A 5000-nucleotide genomic window follows, 5' to 3' on the forward strand; every position below is an offset into this window, starting at 1 on the left:
CTAGTAACCTTGTGTTACGTCATATGGCCAAGAGAGCATTTGAAGGCGAAACTTCTGCATGGGGAAGCTGCATCATGAACAAAAGTTTATATCGAGTATTATGTTGACATTAGTAGGCCCTGGCCGAAAGCGCAGCATGTGAAAGGTATAGATAAAAGTTATCGTTGCAGTCAGTACTGTGTAGTTACTAGTAGCTGGATTTAAGCTCGAAATGAGACACTGTTGGTGAAACTTCATCATGAGAACGTCACAAGCTGATCACGCTCCATGATATGACTAGTATTATGTTGCTTCTAGTAGGCTAAGCGCAAGCCGAAACATCAACATGTGAAAGTCGTAGAATTTTGCGATCAAATTGTGGCTAGTACTGTGATGTTACTAGTAACCTTGTGTTACGTCATATGGCCAAGAGAGCATTTGAAGGCGAAACTTCTGCATGGGGAAGCTGCATCATGAACAAAAGTTTATATCGAGTATTATGTTGACGTTAGTAGGCCCTGGCCGAAAGCGCAGCATGTGAAAGGTATAGATAAAAGTTAGCGTTGCAGTCAGTACTGTGTAGTTACTAGTAGCTGGATTTAAGCTCGAAATGAGACACTGTTGGTGAAACTTCATCATGAGAACGTCACAAGCTGATCACGCTCTATGATATGACTAGTATTATGTTGCTTCTAGTAGGCTAAGCGCAAGCCGAAACATCAACATGTGAAAGTCGTAGAATTTTGCAATCAAACTGTGGCTAGTACTGTGATGTTACTAGTAACCTTTTCTTACGTCATATGGCCAAGAGAGCATTTGAAGGCGAAACTTCTGCATGGGGAAGCTGCATCATGAACAAAAGTTTATATCGAGTATTATGTTGACGTTAGTAGGCCCTGGCCGAAAGCGCAGCATGTGAAAGGTATAGATAAAAGTTATCGTTGCAGTCAGTACTGTGTAGTTACTAGTAGCTGGATTTAAGCTCGAAGTGAGACACTGTTGGTGAAACTTCATCATGAGAACGTCACAAGCTGATCACGCTCTATGATATGACTAGTATTATGTTGCTTATAGTAGGCTAAGCGCAAGCCGAAACATCAACATGTGAAAGTCGTAGAATTTTGCGATCAAACTGTGGCTAGTACTTTGATGATGCTTGTAGCCAACCGAATTGGTTGAAAAGCCCAATAAGTAAGCTAACTTGGGAGAGCTTGTTGGAAACCAAATGCTACTAGATTGGTCCAAATACATCCTTCAACAGGGGATCACTTGGCTCGCTTTACGAAGAGGAGCACAGCTATATGTGTTAATTCGGTATGAATCGCAAGATTTGTTTACCGACCTCTCTAACGCAAAAGGCGGTCTCGGCTTCGGCTGTTGACTGCGTCCGATTCAGGGTTATATAACTCTCGATTGAACACATTGATGTTCTATTGTTGGTGCTTCCAATAAAATTGGAACACTTAAAGCAGAACCGATTCAAATAATAGCATTCTGATCAATGATTGCATTCCTTGATCAAGAACTGCTGGAGTCATTGTGATGGCGAATTTTCTTCATAAGAAAATTGCAAAGAGACGGAACTTAATGAGACTAGTATTATGTTGTTTCTAGTAAGCGGAAGCTGAAACAGCAACATGTGAAAATCAAGTTTTGTTCAATGATCTCGAGGCGATAAGTACTATGAAGCAACTAGTAGCCTAAGCATGACTCAGATTTGAGACAGTCAAAAAGACTGGCGAAACTTCTTCACATGAAAGTTACATAGAGAACTACAAATGTATACAGCGAGTATTATGTTGTTTCTAGTAGGCGAAAGCTGAAACATCAACATGTGAAAGTTGTCTGCAAACTGTAGAACGATATGTGATTAGTACTGTGCTGTTACTAGTAGCCAGTCTGACTGTAGAAGCCAAGACAAAGGGAAACTAATGCATCTGAAAAGGACAAGTTATGGAAAGGTATGCACGATAAGTATTATGTTGTTTCTAGTAAGCGGCAGCTGAAACATCAACATGTGAACGTCGTTGTGTACAGTAACCTAGAACTATATAGTCCTTAGTAACGTGCATTTACTAGTACCTGTAATTGGTATTCAGACTCAGGCAGTTTGGAATAGTTTGGCAAAGATGCACCAGAGAAAACTGGGATTTGATACAGAAATTGTTGAATACAAGTATTATGCTGCTTCTAGTAGGTTGAATCCGAAACATCAGCATGTGAAAATTGAAAACATTTCTGGTTCGAATTGTCACAAGTATTTGGTGATCTGAGTAGCCAAACTCACTACAACGCCAATTGAAGGCAAAAATTCTCAACGGGAAAAGCTATTCTCATTGAATGAGCTAACAAGACGAGTATTATGTTGCTTCTAGTAGGCGAAAGCCAAAACATCAACATGTGAAAGTCTTGCTGAACAAATTTAATGTTGTTGAGCTCAGTACCGTGTGAATTAGTAGCCATAATTGGCGAGCGAAAATTGAACTGGCGAAACTTCGTCTTTGGAAAATTGCAGATGCCGAGCACTTATTTTGCAACGAGTATTATGTTGACTGTAGTAAGCGAAAGCCGAAACAGCAACATGTGAAAGCTGTTGAAATTTGTGGTCATTTTGCAATAAGTACAAGGAGTGTAACTAGTAGCCAGGTCAAAATTTGGGATAAGAATGAGCAAAAATTCTGCATGAGAACAGTTGAAATTATGAAACTAAATTACAAAGACTAGTATTATGTTGTTTCGAGTACGCGAAAGCGGAAACATCAACATGTGAACGTTTGTAACGAAGTTTCGTTAATTTTCAGCCTAGTACTGAGCAAGAACGAGTAGCCTCATCTCCAATCCCACGCAAAATGTAGTGAAATATGTGAGTGAACCTTATTCACGGTGAGGGTTTCCCGAGGTCTGTATTGCAGCGAGTATTATGTTGCTTCTAGTAAGCGAAAGCTGAAACAACAACATTTGAAAGTTGGAATTAATGACTGAATGGAAACTTCGACCTGTGTTTGATAGTAGTAGCGAACAAAACTGCTGAATCGGTTTCTGTCTCATATTGGTCAGTGAACCAATTAAGAGACAATCAACTACATAACCTGAATTGGGCGAGAGAACCCCCTTAACTTAAGCATATCAGTAAGGGGAGGAAAAGAAATCAACTGAGAATCCCTTAGTAATGGCGAATGAACAGGGAAAAGCTCATCGGGAAGAGAAATGGCAACATTTCTCGGTGTCCGGTATGGTTTGATGCTAGACTGGTGAATTTGTCCTGATGTCTACTGGAAAGTAGCATCAAAGAAGGTGAAAATCCTGTAAAGGTCATTTTCGATACCAGTCATAATGGCTCATTCCTATGAGTAGAGTTGTTTGAAAGTGCAACTCGAAGCTGGAGATATGTCTCTCCAAAAGCTAATTATAAAGCGAGACCGATAGTAAACAAGTACCGTGAGGGAAAGTTGAAAAGCACTCTGAAGAGAGAGTGAAAAGTACGTGAAACTGTTGAAGGGGAACTGGAGTGAGCGTTACCATACTCAATGCCTTAATATTATATTCTCGGCTACCGAGTAGTGTAGTTGTCGTCTTTTGGCAAATCTTGTTAATGAATCGAGCAGAAGTTTTCCTCGGAATTCTTCTTGTTGATTCTAAACAAAATGAGATAAATTGATCTTGATTGCCTGTCTGACCTCAACTTCCTATTCAATGCTCTCTACAGCCCGTCTTGAAACACGGACCAAGGAGTGTGAGTTGCTTGCAAGTGTTGTCGCTCATTGAAAGCGCACACGCGAAATGAAAGTGAACAGTGTAATTTTTATGAATTGCACTACTTTGTGTGGTGAGGGCGGCGATTCGGTGTCCCGCAACCACGGACGGTTTTGCTCTTATTGCATGACTGATCCAGAGCAAGTAGCACACGACCCGAAAGATGGTGATCTATGCTTGGGCAGGGCGAAGCCACGGGAAACCATGGTGGAAGCCCGAAGCGGTTCTGACGTGCAAATCGATCGTCTGACCTGAGCATAGGGGCGAAAGACTAATCGAACCATCTAGTAGCTGGTTTCCTCCGAAGTTTCCCTCAGGATAGCAAAAGCTTGAGCAAGATTGAAAAATCTTCGCAAAGCAATTTCATCGGTTAAAGCGAATGATTAGAGGAATGGGGGAAAATTTTTCCTTCACCTATTCTCAAACTATAAATCGGTGAGATGTCCTTGTGACTTAATTGCACTTGGACTATGAATGCAAGCTTTTTGTGGGCCGCTTTTGGTAAGCAGAACCGGCGATGTGGGATGAACCAAAAGTTGGGTTAAGGCGCCTAACTACTTGCTCATGAGTCACCACAAAAGGTGTTGATTGATACTGACAGCAGGACGGTGGTCATGGAAGTTGAAATCCGCTAAGGAGTGTGTAACAACTCACCTGCCGAATCAATCAGCCCTGAAAATGGATGGCACTAGAGCTCGTGGCCTATACCCAACCATGAATATCAATATCTAACGCAAGTTAGATTAGAGAAAAAGAGCCTCACCAGCTCAAAAATGATATTCATGTGTAGGAGGACACATTGATTGCGCTAAAGTATGCACGCAAGTGTATGCGCGAAGCGATCAATGGAGCAGATCTTGGTGGAAGTAGCAAGTACTCAAATGAGAACTTTGAGGACTGAAGCGGGAAAGGCTTTCATGTGAACAGCGTTTGCACATGAGTTAGTCGATTCTAAAAGACAGGCTAATGCCAAAGTCTTGAATAGTGGTTTCTTGAAAACTGCTGAGTCTCGAAAGAGCATCGGGTTAAAATTCCCGAACTTACTCTCCTGGCATTGAGACGGCAACGTCATTGAGGTCGAACTTTGTCATTGGGACCTTGGGGAAGAGTTATCTTTTCTTTATAACACGTTGTAGAGTCCTTGGAATTGATTCAATCAGAGATAAGGCTCGAAGCGTGCAAGAGCACAGCAGCATTTGCTGTGTCCCAATTGTTCCTGGTGGCACATAAAAGTTTGGCTTAGCAGATGTCAGGAGAGTGAATCGTAC

The 5000-nt window shown here is 41.5% G+C and overlaps 2 pseudogenes; both read left to right on the top strand.

The window, feature by feature from the left end:
- The first annotated feature begins 1228 nt into the window (after window positions 1-1228).
- On the top strand, window positions 1229-1380 carry LOC142357835 (5.8S ribosomal RNA; annotated as a pseudogene).
- Window positions 1381-3063: 1683 nt separating this feature from the next.
- The window catches only part of LOC142357836 (large subunit ribosomal RNA), a 5147-nt pseudogene continuing 3210 nt past the window's right edge, over window positions 3064-5000 (top strand).

This window comes from Convolutriloba macropyga, unplaced genomic scaffold (assembly GCF_964194025.1).
Source record: "Convolutriloba macropyga unplaced genomic scaffold, txConMacr16.3 SCAFFOLD_4481, whole genome shotgun sequence".
NCBI classification, from domain to species: Eukaryota; Metazoa; Xenacoelomorpha; order Acoela; family Convolutidae; genus Convolutriloba; species Convolutriloba macropyga.